This window comes from Sorghum bicolor, chromosome 9 (genome assembly GCF_000003195.3).
Source record: "Sorghum bicolor cultivar BTx623 chromosome 9, Sorghum_bicolor_NCBIv3, whole genome shotgun sequence".
NCBI lineage: Eukaryota > Viridiplantae > Streptophyta > Magnoliopsida > Poales > Poaceae > Sorghum > Sorghum bicolor.
In genome coordinates this window covers 2,016,074-2,032,660 of record NC_012878.2, presented here as the reverse complement: position 1 = coordinate 2,032,660, position 16,587 = coordinate 2,016,074, and positions in this window count along the sequence as shown.

Here is a 16,587-nt window from a genome sequence, read left to right as displayed (position 1 = left end):
CCTCCTCGGGTGCTCTGCATCCTCTCCGCCTTGCATCTTGGCAAAGGTGTGGTCAGGGCTGTCGTCGCCCCAGTCCACCACCTCTTCGTCACTTCCGTCGAGGAGGGCCACCAGAACTGGCTCAGTCGCTGCTGGTTCATCTTGGGGTAGTGGATTTGCGATTTGGGTGGAGGGGGCTGGGTGGGTGGCCGACGGCGCCCGGGCGGACGCCGGCGGTGGGGAGTGGAAGGGCGCTCGCTCACCTGGTCGCTCCATTTTTTTTGAGACTAAGGTATAATGCGTTTGGTTAAAAAATGCATGTAGTTGAACAAGCATCTCGTGCCATCTATTATTTCAATCAGAATGGATTAGATTCTTACCACTGCAAAATATGTCAACACCGTCCACATCTTCCATAGCCTCAGAGGTGTCGTCAGGGAAGGAATACACCATTGGAGCCTGGGGATCTGAAGCATCGCCGGCATATGTCGCAGGCCGAGGAAGACCGCAGCTGCCCTGACGGGATGTGCCGCAATAGCCATCATGGGCTGGACCTCGACGTTGCTGTTCACTCCAGTCGTAGGTGCCATCGGTCGGATCGACGTTGCAACCAAATCCCGACAAAAATCGACCGCCACCGGCCTGGCGGTTGCGACCACCGGCCGACGGAGCCACAATCCGCTTCTGTATGCTGCCACGCGCACCATGCCCCGGGGCCGCGACAGTAGGTCGTGGCGGCCGCATCTGGAGGTGCTTCCGGCCAAATTGCAGGACACACAACAGCTCTGCATGCCGATGCTAGGATGGAGGGCGTCAAAACTGCAGCAGAATACAGACGAGAACAGAGGGCGGAAACTACCAGAACGGGGCACGAGCGCGGGAAGGGAAGCGCGGGAGAGCATTGGGGCCGCGCCGTTGCTTCTGACATATGAGGGGCGTGGGGTGAATTTTTCAGAGCGAGCAAATTTGGGGGAAGGTTTGGGGAGCTGTTGGACCGTGGTTTTTTCTCACAAGTACGCAAATTTCAGTTTTGGGGGTATTATTAGCTTTCTCTTGGAGATGCTCTAAGGGGGTGTTTGGTTTGCCCTGTTAAACTTTACCGCTCATCACATCGAATATTTGGACATATGTGTGGAGTACTAAATATAGGATATTTACAAAACTAAAAATACAGCTGGAGAATAATTTAAGAGACGAATCGTTTAAACCTAATTAGTCTATGATGGGATACTAATTGTCAAATAAGACGAAACTATTATAGTACCTGTTAAATTTTACCATCTAAACCAACACCCCTAAGTTACAACTTGCCAACGTGGTGCGCAGTCACACGACACCTTCAGGGATTTATGCATCAATCAATCGCGTCATTTATTTTAATACATCTTAGAGTTTGACTCCACGGTGTGGCTAGACACACACCCTGTTGGAAAAGTGGTTTGGTCTTTGGATTAGAAATGTGGTCCCATATTGAATTTGAATTACAAACGTATGAATGGAAATGGTGAGATGCAAAAAGGGGAGTGAGGTGCAAAAAAATGGCTAGACACACACCCTGTTGGAAAAGGCTGATTGATGAGAAAGTTATGGGGAAAATTTTCTCTTTTTTATCATTGCTAGTTAAATGTACGGATTATATCATCTTTATCTTATCTTATATTTTTATAAAACAAAATTGTACTTAAGGATGGTAGCGGGGCGGTTTCAGGGTTTGGGTCTCGAAAACTAACGGGTTCGGTTTCGGGTTCGGATATCCACATTTTTCGGTTCTCGCGGTTTTCGGTTTAGGGATGATTTTTCATCCACCGTTTTTGGGTTCGGTTTCAGGTTTGGTTTTCCATCCAAGGATATCCAAAATAATTTATTAGAATTAATTTTTATATTTTATAATATGATAACAATAACTTGTTTACTTAGATTATTAAATTTATTTTAAGCTAACTCATGAAAATATTTATCTTTTTATTGCCTCTTGTTTATACATGTATATATATATATATATATATATGTCCTTATTGCCTATTATGTTGACATAGAAAGCGGGTTTTGGGTATCCATTCGGGTTTCGGGTATCCGTAGGTTTGATTTTAGGGAGGTGTTATCACCCGAATCGTTGTTTGGTGCGGCTTCGGGTTCGGGTGCACATAGATTTCACCCGATCCGAATCCGTCCTGTTGCCATCCTTAACTGTACTACCTATTTTTCTCTCAACATGCAAGCTATCTAACTAGACAATCCACTATCACACCCCACTATCTATTTCTCTTAATATGCAAGCTATCCAACTAGACAATCTACTATCATACACAATTAAAATCCACTAGCTCATATAATTATAATGTCCATGTTAGGAAATTACCTATTTCTCCGAATATACAAGTTGTCTACTCTACTATATAAATGGACGCACACTATTCTAACTCCTATGTATAACCATGATCAGGAGTTTAAGTCACACATTGGACACTGGATCAATTAGAACTCTTATCTCTCATATACATTATTTTTATAGTAGTAAAAATGGAGAAGACTCATATGTTCAAGGGTGTGAAAAGATATACGGACTCACGGTAAAGTGACGGATGAAATTATGAGGAATACAATTAGAAATTTTGCTTTGAAAATTATACAGTACAACATAGACACTTACACGTATGCACACTCACTTATATGAATACACGTACACAAAATTTACTTCTATGAGTACCTCCTACGGACTGAGTCGGTATATCTCGAGACTCACAAAGTCACCACAGGTGCCTCGTTATTGATGCAGATGTCGCCTACCACTGAAACCATAGCACCGTTAGATTCCAAAATAAATCTAGGAAAATGTGAGCACTCGTAATAAGTTGAGAACTTAAACATATATAAAAATAAAGGTATATATACTTACGGCTGGACTCCTACCCAGCATAAATGAGATGATCACCATCACGCTAGGATTGAATGAAATTGAACTAACAAACAGATTCATGGTGTGAATAATGGTGACATAACTTGTTAGGAGATGTTTGGCAGAGCTTCTCTGCAGGGACTTTATGGCTCATTTATTTTGGCATAACTCCAACATGCTTGGACAGAAATAAACATGTCTAATAATTATTTTTTCTGTCTCTCTGGCCAATAAGCGATTAGAGAGCCTATGCGCAACCTTTTTGTAACATCATGCCTTTTCAAGGCTGAGCTCACCTACATCTGGCAGATTTTCTAGGACATAGACCGTCCTCATAGACCAATATCAGTGTTATTTTACACTTTGTCCTCACTCGTGCACACTTGGAAAGAGCTTTTCGATCGATCATCCATCCCGAAATTATTTTAGGCTAACCACGTTTTACCTCAGAGTTTTTTTTTAAGATAGACTTCAAAAAAGAAGCAGTGTTTTGGCGAGCCACAACGTGTTGCTTTCGATTGAATAGAGACAACCGATTCTAAACAGTGTTTCAAGGGTTATTTTATTTTTAGAATGTGAGGCTAAATTCTTTAGTATAATTTTCCCATGAAACTTAGGAAATTTGTTAAAGTAGAAAAAAATGACTTGTCCTTCTTTTCTCCCCTCTTTTAATTAATTAATTAATTAATTAATTAATTAAGGCATTAATTAAAGTCTTGAACATAAGCGTACTCTTTTATATTAAATTAGTTAATAAATATATTTTCGTTATAGTTTAATTGGGGGCACAAATTTCAAGACTATGCACTATATAAACTAACTGGAGACATTCTACTAGTTTCACTTGTTCAAATCCTATATACGTACGTATATATATCATTTTGTGAATGGAGTATTAGCTGGCCCAATGGACCCAAACGGAGCCTGAATTAGGCTGGACTCCACAGCCACTTCTTTTTTTTTTTATCTTAACAGGCTCTCATGGCCCTGGATTTATAACCAAGTGTTCGTCGTGAACTTTGTAATAAAACATACTATATTATAATTAATTTTTTTATCTTACACAATAAACTTTGTAATAAAACATACCATATTATATATTGATTATGTAGATCTATTTATATAGAGTCTAAAAATTTAGATTTCTATTTTATGATCTTTCTAAACCCATGCCCACGAAAAAAAAAATCTGCCCGTTAAATAACCCATGAACCATCATGAGTTTAGTTTTGTGTCCAAACTCATGCCCATTCGGGTCATAGGTACCCACGGGTCGCCCATGATATCAATAAAATTTAAACTTATTTTATAGATATTTATTAGATCTAAATGTCTCATATAGTTTAACTTTTTTGTCTTTCTGATCTAAGAAGAGAAAAATATTATAGATTTTAACTGTTTATCTAAATATCACTAAATAGTATAGATTCCACCACTCTCTCCTCTAGTTGGTGATATAAGGCTAAACACATCATGTTGTGAGTAATAACTAAAAACAAACACATGTGGGCTCGTTTTCCTTGTTAAGACCCAGGTAGATAACAACACCTCAAGCAAATGTGTCATGTATGGATACTTGTGTTTTGTTCTTTTCTCTATCTTTTCTAATACTAACTCAAAATTGTTTTCCATACCTTATTATCTAAAATTTATTTATACAAAGCGCATGTGATATAGAGTAGGTGGGTAGATATAAACTACTTTGCTATCATGGATCGGGTTTACAAAACCCATGGGCTTACGGGTTTGGATACTACATTCCCAGACCTATGCCCATAAACCCACTGGGTCTAGCTTTTTACCCATTAACAAACCTGTGGGTAGAAAAATTGACCCAAACCCATGCCCTAATAGGGTAAAAACCCATTGGATTTCGGGTACCCGTTGCCATCTATATCGATGGCAATGGGATCTGTGTCCGCATCAGCATCCATGGATCGGGGCGCCGCGCTCGTGGATCGGAGTCAGAGGGAAAACCCGATATCATCAGTACAAGGGCCTATATATTTGACGCCCGGTTGGTTCCTCGCCAAAACAACAGCCGCCAAAGCCGCCGCGATTTCACGATCTAGACTGGACTAGATCTTGGGTTCATCTGCTGCGAGCAAGGTGGCGGCGTCGGAGGCCGGAGCTTCTGCGACGAGCAAGAAGGTGACGACAGAGCTGGTGGTGGTGGCGGAGGCCGAAGCTTCTCGAGCGAGGAACATATCGGCGGCGGAGGCTTCTGCCAATACTAAGGCGGTGATGACAGAGGCTCGGGTAGAGTTGAGCATGGAGCCCGCGGGCCAAAGGCACGGCCCAAAGCACGGTGATTTGGGCCGGCCCGAGCACGGCACGACCCCATCTTAACTAGGCCCGGGCCGGCCCAAAGCACGTAGCGGCCCGTGCTTGGGCCGACTCCTCGGCTCGCTGGGCGGCACGGCACGGCCCGCTTTTAACAGTAGGCACGGTAATGGCCTGGTATCAGGAAATTTGTGAAACTTGAAGTATCAGGTTCTGTGACTTGTGACAAGTGAAATATGATCTGAGAGTATATTGTGTTATGTGAATTGTGAAGTATTAATATCTGTGACTTGAATATAATGTACTTATGCTTTGTTGAATTCTGTATTAAATTTGGTGTTTTCATATAGCGGGCCACGGGCCGGCCCGAAGGACTATTGGGCCTCGTGCTTTTCGGGCTGGCTCGGCCCGAAAATCAGCCCACGGGCCGTGCCTGGGTCGTCAGGCTGGCATGGTGGCCTGTGGAGGCACGGCCTGGTGACACGCGGGCCATACGGGCCCGTGCCTTATCGGGCTGTGCCTAGCACAGGCCCGTGTCGGGCCGAGCCGGACCAGCCCGTTGCTCATATTTAGGCTCGGGTGAACAAGAAGTCGGCGGCGGAGGCTCGGGCGAACAAGAAGGCGACCAAGAAGGCCAACAAGGCGGCGGCGACTGTAACAGAACCGACCAAATTATAAGAGATTAAGCCTAATAGTGACCATTTGCATAGTCGAACCATCACGCTTAAGCCCATATAACCCCGGTAGTCCGTGAAATCTCGAAGGATTTCAAACCACACATCGCATAACAGCCAAGATCGTAATAAGTTTAGCGGTCGCCATCCACAATCACATCCAGATTACAACATTCATAAAATACATCGGAGTGCTTAAAGTTATTACAAACCAAGTCCTTCAAGTAGCGGAAGCTTCATAGTTCGAAAATACAACACACGCGATAAGTCTGATACAGTGCCATAGTTCGGTCATTCCCATAAAAGCAAAAGAAGAGACGGAGTGACCATCGCCCTTGGTCTAGTCATCACCCATAGCTGGGTACAGACAGAGGATGCAATAACCATAGTACATTTGACCATCTGCAAAACAACATGGGAATAGAACCCTGAGTACAAGAAGGTACTCAGCTAGACTTACCCGTCATAAACTTAAAATAAAGACTCATCAAGGATCATGAAGGCTATTTAGTGGGGTAGCTGACAACCATTTTGCAAAGACCGCAAGATTTTATTACCCGAACCTACATAAATATTTTCTTCTTTTAATCTGCTCAAGTTGGAAGTATCATTATCTATTATCTAGGTTTGCTCCTGTGCTATTACAAGCAAGTATGAGACTACGATAGTACCTCGTCACAGCAGTCATAAACCCGTTTCATTATAACCCAAGTGTTCCATAGTCCTTACTACGAGGACAGGGCTCATGTCAAGTGCTCACTATCCAGGAGCGATGGCGATTCGAATCGATTTCTAACCAGCTGGCGAGGTATTCCCCACACAAACCACACTCACTGATCAAGTGAGCTACAGATCACCATATTACACTATCCAGGACCAATTCGCGGGTTCGGCAGGCACCGCCAGTACCCGAGGACCGTTCCGGCGACCGAGGTATCCAAGGTATACCAAGGTTGCGCGCCGCGCCCTCGTCGTTCTCCTCATCCATCACCAATACAGCGCATGGCGGCTCGATTCCCGGCCCGGATAGTGTTCAGGCTTCGCGGTCGGAACGACTTATCCTTCCAGCTAAGTGTGGGGCATGCGTTCAACATGACAAGAGGGCCGTCAACGATCGGTCCTTAATTGACACAGGCAGGGGCACTATGGGCAACCCACCATAAGACCCTGCCCGGTCTCCAATTACTTTCCACCCTTGGTTATTTCTTTTCCCAGCAACCACTGCTTAATCAAGCAGGTATCCACCTATATCTCGCAGGTGACAGGACATCACCCGACTTCTACCGGACTAAGCAAGCTAAGCATAGACTCCGCGCCTATCTACATAGGACAAGGTAGATAACGAGTAGGGATAACAAGGAGTACATATGCAGCAACGGTATCAGGCAACTCCTATCACTTAATATGCAATATAGTAGAATAAGTATAGCACTTTATATAAGTTAGCGAGAATAGGGAGACTTAGAATGCTCCGGGGCTTGCCTTTCTCAAACGTGCTGGGTCGGTGATCCGGGCACTCTTGCAGTTCCTCTCCGGGCTCTGGTGCTTCCGGAGGTTCCTGCTCCTGAAGCTCCTCGGGTTCCTCGGGTCCCACTCCGTTCTCCTGCGAGCCTGTATGATGCATATATGCTCATGAGTGGAGTGCGAGATGCCCGAGTGGATGCTTACATGAGAGAGTACCAAAAGAGTCATGTTATGATGCATAGGTAATGCACTTGATCATGCCTATTACAAGGTAGTCAATCATCATCCAAGAATAAACAATTGAATCAAACATCTATTACATTCTCTTCTATAATTATTTTTCAATTGCCATCAGCAACCTACATGATGCTTCAAAGATACACCAAACCCAACTTATTTCATTCAACCTATATATACAACCCTTCATAGTTTTCTTTATTCATTTCTAAGCCCATTAAAAGTGACATGCAATTCTGTTCCTCAATAAATTCCACAAAAATTACAGGAGACTTCCAGCTAAACATAAAGTTTACTGAAAATTTTTCATAATTTTTGGTTACTTATCTTGAGCCACAAAATTCACAAGATTAATTAATAAGGCAATTAAAATCACCCTACTGTGATATAAGTGTCAAACAACAGATTTCATATTTTTACAATTTGTCTAATATCATAAGAAACACCCACAAAATTTTCCAGATTTATTGCATGACTCAATTAATTATTAAAAATCATAAACCACTGTCATGCAAGCATTTAAATTACCATAATTTCATTTATACACCAAATAATATGTAACAATATTTTCTCAGTGAGTAAACACACATGCAGAGCCAGCAAAACAAGTTTCACATTTTTCTGAGCCATATTCCATTTACTATGCATTTTCCAAGTTTAACAAAAACATGGATTAATTATACTTACACAGAAAAGTTACTCAAACATGACATGCAATCATACTAGGACATAGATCTAGAAACAAGGAACACACCAAAATTTGTTTCACCATTTTTGGAGCTATATTCATCAAGATATGGATTTTTGAACATTTAAATCATTTTCTGGAAAAACTTTTAAAACGGAAAACCACCTAAAACGCTAAACGCACCCGGATCCGTTCCCCCGGAGTCACTGACAGGCGGGACACGCGAGTCAGGGGACCCCACCTGTCATCCACCCCGGGACCCCGCGGCCAAAGGTTGGCCGGAATCTCGCCGCCGGTGAGGTTTCCGGCGACACCGTGAGCACCTATGGCTTCGCGTGAACGAGACGAGTCCAGCCGTACCCTCTTTGGCACCGGACGAGCACCGGAACTACCTCGCCGTCGTGAATGGCGGACGCGGCGGCGCTGCTCGCCGTGGTCCGGCCGTTTCACGGCGGTAGAGCGCGAGCCACTAACGGGAAAAGGTGCGCGAGGTCACGGCGGACCCAAAGCACCTACGAGCGCAAGCAGAGACAGAGAGGAGAGGGAGAACCGCGCGAGCCGAGAGGTCGCCGGAGCTCCGACTGACTCCGGTGAGCTCTAGCGGACACGCAGGGCTTACCAAGCGCGGAAGAGCGCGAGCACGCGACGCGGAAGGACGAGGCGGAGCCGGTGGTGGTCGCGAAGGGGAAGAAGAGGGCCGGAGCTGGCCGGGAGAGGAGCTCCGAGCCGTCGGCGGCTATGGCGCGCGGCGGAGCGGCGAGCGCTGCGCGAGAGCGAGAGAGCGAGAGAGAGGGAGAGCTGAGGGGCGCAAATGGGAGAGGGGACGGAGGCGAGCGCGACCGGGGGCACCTGGTGGCCGACCAGGGCGTCTCCACGCCGTCGCATGCCCGCCACGCGGCGGCCGAGCCCTGCCGGCGTGCCACGGCGCCGCGGCGAGCGCTGTCCGCGCGCGGACGCGAGCGCGAGCGCGGGGAAGGGGGAGGGGAGAGCGCGGGCGGGCCGAGCCGGCTTCGGCCAGTGGGCCAGAAGCGAGGCCGCGGCCTGCTAGCGCCCCCTTTTCCCCTTTTCCATTTTTTTTTTAAATTTTTCTTTTCTCAAATCCCCTTCCAAAAGCATTTTGACTATTTTCAAATCATTTTCACCATTTTCACCCAAAAGCAAAGTTGTTCCAACACAAAAACTCTACCACTTTGTTTTAACAAGCAAAACCAAATTCCAAACAGAATTTGAATTACAAGTTAAAACTCAGTTCTAGGTTTTAATTAAATTCTTTTTAGATATTTTTGTATAAATTCCATTTCTCAAATTCCATAGCTCCAAAAATTGCACAAAAATATTCTAAATTCTTCTCACACATAAATCTACCTAATTTGAATTTTTCAAAATTTTAGAAGCAAGTATCATATTTTTATCATATTTAAAACACATGAAATGAAGCACATAAAATCATACTTTGCTCAAGAGTGTCATGCTCATGATGCTTATGCCTGATGGAATGCTTATGCATGGCTTTGGTGAGGCTAAGTGCATGCTTAACACCTAGGGTGTTACAGCCCTTCCCCCCCTTAGGGAAATCTCGTCCCGAGATTTTGGGTTACTAACCATTTCTTATGAAACTTTGGGTAAACTGTTTTTAAGTAATCCTCTGTTTCCCAGGTGGCATCCCTATCGTCATGATGACTCCACACCACCTTGTATGTTCTGACAATTCTGTTTCGGGTTACTCGCTCCTTGGTATCCACGATTCCCACTGGCTGCTCTTTATACTCTAAGTCTGCTTTTATTTTGATCCCTCGGGGTTCAATTCTTTGCTCAGGCACTTTCAAACATTTCCGTAGTTGCGACACATGGAAGACCGGAAAGATCGAGCTCATCTCCTCAGGTAGCTGAATCTTATAGGCCACCGGGCCTTTTCTCTCTAGTACTTGGTATGGTCCCACATATCTGGGTGCAAGCTTGCTTCGAACTCGGAAACGTTGAACTTTCTTCATCGGCGTAACCTTGAGGTACACATAGTTGCCTATGTTGAATTCAAGTGGCCTTCTTCTCTTATCAGCATAACTTTTCTGTCGTGACTGTGCTGCTTGCATATGTTGTTGTATGATCTGCACCTTTTTCTCGGCATCATTCACAAAGTCGATACCATAGTATCTTCTTTCACCAGGTTCAACCCAGTTTAACGGAGTCCGACATCTTCGACCATACAAAGCTTCAAACGGGGCCATCTTGATGCTCTCTTGATAACTATTATTGTAGGAGAATTCAGCCAAAGGTAACCACGATTCCCATGATCCCTTGGATGATAGCACACAGGCCCTCAACATATCTTCTAACACTTGATTTAACCTCTCGGTTTGACCTGAAGTTTGGGGATGATACGCCGTACTTCTTATCAGACTGGTCCCCAAGCTCTTATGCATGCGCTCCCAGAAGTGAGCAGTGAACTGCGGTCCTCTATCCGATATGATAGTTTTGGGAATACCATGCAATCTGACGATCTCAGCCATATATATATCGGCATACTCAGGAGGTCGGTAACGAGTCTTCACAGGGATGAAATGGGCCGATTTGGTCAATCGATCTATGATTACCCAAATCGAGTCATTCCCCTTCCTTGTGGCTGGTAAACCTGTGATAAAGTCCATACTGACCTCTTCCCATTTCCACTCCGGAACTGATAACGGTTGCAACAGACCTGCAGGTTTCATATGGATGGCCTTAACTCTGCAACACGTGTCACAACGGGCCACATAAGCTACTATTTCTTTCTTCATCTTGGTCCACCAAAAGTGGGGCCTTAGATCTTGATACATTTTGCTGCTGCCAGGATGAATGGACAGCTTAGAGAGATGGGCTTCATCCATGATGCGATTCTTCAACTCCCGATCTTTCGGGACCACTAACCTCTGTTGAAACCATAGTACCCCCTTCTCATCAACCCGAAATTGAGTCTTTGGGTCATCTTTGATCTTCTCTTTAATGTGGAAAATACCCTTGTCTGTTTTCTGACCTTCAATGACTTGACTCTCGAGGGAACAACTGAGTTGTATATGGCATAAGACCTCAGGATGCATAAGATTGAACCCATCTTCAAACAACGGTTGAACCATTTGATAGTGCGGTTTGCGACTCAAAGCATCTGCGACCACATTAGCCTTGCCTGGATGATAGTGAACTTCCAGGTCATAGTCCTTGATTAGCTCTAACCACCGTCGTTGCCTCATATTCAGCTCAGACTGCGTGAAGATGTATTTCAAACTCTTGTGATCAGTGTAAATGTGACACTTATTTCCTAGCAGATAATGTCTCCAGATCTTCAAAGCGTGCACCACAGCTGCTAACTCAAGGTCGTGCGTTGGATAGTTGACTTCATGTTTCCTTAACTGTCGGGAAGCATAAGCTATCACCCTGCCATCTTGCATCAACACACACCCCAGGCCACTCTTCGATGCGTCACAAAACACATCAAAAGGCTTCTCTATATTAGGTTGTGCCAGAACGGGAGCAGTGGTTAGCAACTTTCGCAAGGTGCGGAAGGCTAACTCACACCCCTTCGTCCAGACGAACTTATGGTCCTTTTGTAGCAAACTTGTCATTGGCTTAGCAATCTTGGAGAAGTCAGGTATAAAACGACGATAATACCCGGCTAGACCAAGAAAACTTCTAACCTCCGAGACTGAAGTTGGTGCCTTCCAGTCCATGACTTCCTGCACTTTTGATGGATCCACGGCAATCCCTTCTTCAGACAAAATGTGCCCTAGGAACGGAACTTTCTTCAACCAGAACTCACACTTGCTGAACTTGGCATATAACTGATGCTCTCGTAATCGTGTCAGCACGATTCTCAGATGTTCGGCGTGATCTTGCTCATTTTCTGAATACACCAGGATATCATCGATAAACACCACAACAAACTTGTCCAATTCTGGCATAAAGACTGAATTCATCAGATACATAAAGTATGCAGGAGCATTTGTCAACCCAAAGGACATGACAAGATACTCGTACAACCCATATCTGGTGGAGAAAGCAGTCTTCGGGATATCTTGCGGACGAATCTTGATTTGGTGATACCCGGATCTCAAATCTATCTTAGAGAACACTCTTGCCTTGGACAACTGATCAAACAGGATATCAATCCTTGGCAAGGGATACTTATTTTTGATTGTCACTGCATTGAGTGGGCGATAGTCCACGCACATGCGCAACGACTGATCCTTCTTTTTCACAAACAACGCTGGACAACCCCATTCCGACGAGCTGGGCCGGATGAACCCTTTTTCTAGTAACTCCTTCAGTTGTTTCTTCAATTCTGCGAGTTCGTTTGGTGGCATCCGGTACGGCCTTCTAGATATTGGTGCTGTACCTGGCATCAACTCGATTGTAAACTCTACCTCCCTATCCGGGGGAAGTCCTGGTAACTCCTCGGGAAACACATCGGGAAACTCACAGACTACTGGGATCTGTGGTAAAGGGACCACGTGCGTAGCACAGGAGATGTTAGCAAAGTCAAGACGACGGGGCAGAGGTACTTGAAAAGAGTCACTGCCCTGTGGTTCTCTGAGGGATAACATCCTCTTTCCAGTATCTATGATCGCATCCCATTCTCTCATCCAGTTCATGCCCATGATAACATCCAAAACTAACCCAGGCATGACCACTAGATTTACCCGAAAAACTCGGCCCCTTACATCCAGGGTTGCCCCTCGGACCACTTTATTGGTCAACACATCTGCCCCTGCTGAGCTGATGCGGTAGCCATAGCCCAGATCTGTAACTGGTTGATTATGCTTTTGTGCAAATGCTTGGCTCATGAATGAATGCGACGATCCAGAATCAAACAAAACAACTGCAAGATGTTGGTTGACAGAAAACATACCAGCTGTTACCGGTTCTCCTTCCGGGATTTCCTCAATCGAGGTATGATGCACACGAGCTGGATATGTTGGCTGCTGCCTCTTGGGGTAGGGACATTCCTTAGCAAAGTGCCCCATCTTGTGGCAGTTATAGCATGGACCCTTGGGCGCATTGTTGGCGGCAGGTGCTGCAGCTTGAATTGCCTTTGGCTTGGCAGGAGCTATCGCCACCTTGTACGGCTTCTGCTGTGTCGGATGTCCGGTGTTCCTTCTCTGCGGCGGTCGGAACCTAGCACCTGGGGCAGGGGGACGATACTGCTGTCGCCCTGTCACGGGTGCCCTGGACTGGGATGATCCTGCTTCAAAAGCCCTTTTACGTGACTTGGATGCACTGTAGTTGTTGTTATTGTTCTCTTGGGTCAGACAGTCACTGATGTAAGCATTGAAGGTAGCCCTGGCCCCTGTACCCATGGTCTTCAGCATCTTTGGATTCAAGCCCCTCTGGAAACTGGCAATCTTCTTGGCCTCCGTGTTTACAAACTCAGGGGCATAGCGAGCGAGATTATTGAAGGCATGCAGATATTCTTTCACAGATTTCGTCCCCTGGGACAGCCTCATGAATTCCCCAACCTTCATTTCAACCACACCAGGAGGAATGTAATTTCCCCGGAAAGCGGTGGTGAAGCGGTTCCAGGTGATTGGTGTCCCCTCTGGGTAGGTGGTACGGTGGTGGGACCACCAAATCCCAGCGGGTCCTTGCAACTGATGTGCCGCATACTCAGCCTTGAGTTCTTCTGTCATTCGGAGAAGACGAAACTTCTGCTCCATGGTGTTGATCCACTCATCTGCTTCGAGTGGTTCCAAAGCCTCCTTAAAGATCGGTGGCTTGGTATCCATGAAGTCCTTGAACGAACTGTACTGGTTAACCTCCCGACCACCCGGATTATCTCCACGACGGGTGTTGTCAGCTATGTTGCGCAAAGCTTCTTCCATGTTGCGCTGCATTTGTTCCATGTTGCGTTGGCTTCCCAGAAACTGCGCGAAAAACACATCCGCAGTGTACGGGGGAGGCGGTGGTGGTGGCGGTGTTGGTGCTCTGTCCTCAATCCGTTGAGACCCACCTCCGGATGTTCCTGTTCCAAGGCCTGGATTGCTGCTACCCCCGCCACGTGTTTGCACCATCTGCATACGCCAATGTTAAGCAATCGTTAGGAGTTGCCATCGACCGGTAGAAAATGTGTAAAATCGTGCCATACTGAATTTACTGAGGGGATAGATTCACACAATAAACAAAGGCACAACAACTCATTATCCACGCACAACATCACTAACAGATTACTTAACATTTACGCAACGAGGTTCGCGTACATCCAACTTGCCAGCATACATACACTGGACTTTCCGTATCAACTCATAAAGTCTTACACAGCCCAGATCCAAAAGTACACGACATGCCATGCAACATACAACAACAAAAGAGGGAAGACTAGCTCTAGAGCCCTAGCATCTACTCGCTGTGGTCACTGTCCATGCCAGAGCCATCTCCATCCTCGTCACCACTAGCAGCTGCTCCTATCTCGGGATCCGCGTCCATCTCGTCCTCAGAGTCCAGCTCAGCTGCTCCAGGCAGGTGGTGAGGGTGAAGCTGGTTATGCAGCTGGTGGATTTCCTCATGCAAGTTCTCATTGTACTCCTCGGCATTAGCTAGCTGCTGCTCTAGCTCCAGCTGTCGGGCCCTCAAAGTGTCCTCCTCGTGCCAGGCTTCATTCCTCTGTCCAAGCACATGGACTAGCATGCGCTCGCAGTTCCTGTGAGCAGTAGTCACCCTGTCCTTCTGCTCACGTACTGCAAGCAGGTCCTGACTCAGCTCACTGTTCTTCTGGACTGCCTGGTCCCTTTCTCTGGTCACACGAGCCAACTCTGCCTGTAGCCTCTCAACCTCAGAGTCAAACTCACGCTGCAACTGACGCTTCTCATCCTGGACGGTGAGAACAGACCCGGACAAGCGACCCAAACAACGCTCCAGGCCTCCATAGGTCTTCATCAACGCGTACATGGCACTCATAGCTGCACTGTCACTGTGCTGGTCCTCATCCGCACTCCTCTCTAGAGCATTCACCTCGGACTGATCCCACACCGAAGTGTAAGGGTCACTCCGGGGAAACACCCCAGCGAAGGCGTGGGCCAGCTCCTGTGGAAACCTCTCCATGAGGTCCCTCAAAACTGCAAAAGCTGCCCTGCTGGCACCGTGGAAAGGCGTGACACCTCGGGACTCGTACACCCAACCGCCCCAAGCAGGGTCTCCTCCACTGGTAGGGACAACTGCCTCGATCCCCACCAGGGTCTCGTCACCAAGCGGCTCCTTATCCCAATAGTAGCGAGGCTCCCTTCCTTCGGGATACCCCATCGAACTGAGCACCCTCCAAAGCAAAGTGGGCATCCCAAACTCCTCTAGGAACTTGCTCTTATGTCGCGAGCTCCTAGCTGCCAACGGACGGCGAGGGGCCCGCCCACCAGTGGACTTGCGAGCTGTGAGCCTAGTGCGTGCCATCTGCTGCAAATGGAATACCGTGGGTAAGAGTGAGGATTACCTTTAATTATTTTATTTATAAAATGGGACAGATTAACTTAAGGGGGAAGTAAGCAATGATATGAAATGAACATGATGCATGTACGAACTTACGATCTCACAAACTTAGAAAACAAAGGTTAATACTAAGCGGTATATGCGGTGGCACACAGCGTTCTCTCATAACGTAACTAGCGTTCTAAGCGAGAACGTGGTTAGTATACCTGCAGAAAACTCATTTCAGCCCACCCACAGTATGATCATACAGAGCAAGAATTTAAAACCATGCACTTCACATACACAGACACCCGTCCATGCAGGTGACGTGCCACTACCCACATCATCGCCCTATTGACGGCATCGCCTCTCAGGACGGAATTCCCAGCATGCGGTACTGTTCCCAAGACACACCAACATGTGTGCCTGACACAGTACCTGACAACACTTCCCTAGACCGGCAGTGTATCCGATCATGCTCTCACAACTCCCACTTACCATGGCGTAGAGGAAGAATTGATCCATACATTACCATTCAAATGAATGGCACTCATACTATTGCACGCCGTATGAGCGACGAAATAAAAATATGATGCATTAACCCCCAAGTCAGTACTTAGCTAGCCACCTTAGAGTCCTTAACTGGGCATAAAGGATATGACCATGGCACACTAGATAGTTTTCCAAAACTTAGTTTAACACCTTGATCTTTATTAATTACTAAAATCTTTCATTAAACCGGTTTAGACTTTTGTTTAGAACGTGCTTATGAACAGTAACTCGCTAAACTTTGCTCCGATGCCAGCTGTAACAGAACCGACCAAATTATAAGAGATTAAGCCTAATAGTGACCATTTGCATAGTCGAACCATCACGCTTAAGCCCATATAACCCCGGTAGTCCGTGAAATCTCGAAGGATTTCAAACCACACATCGCATAACAG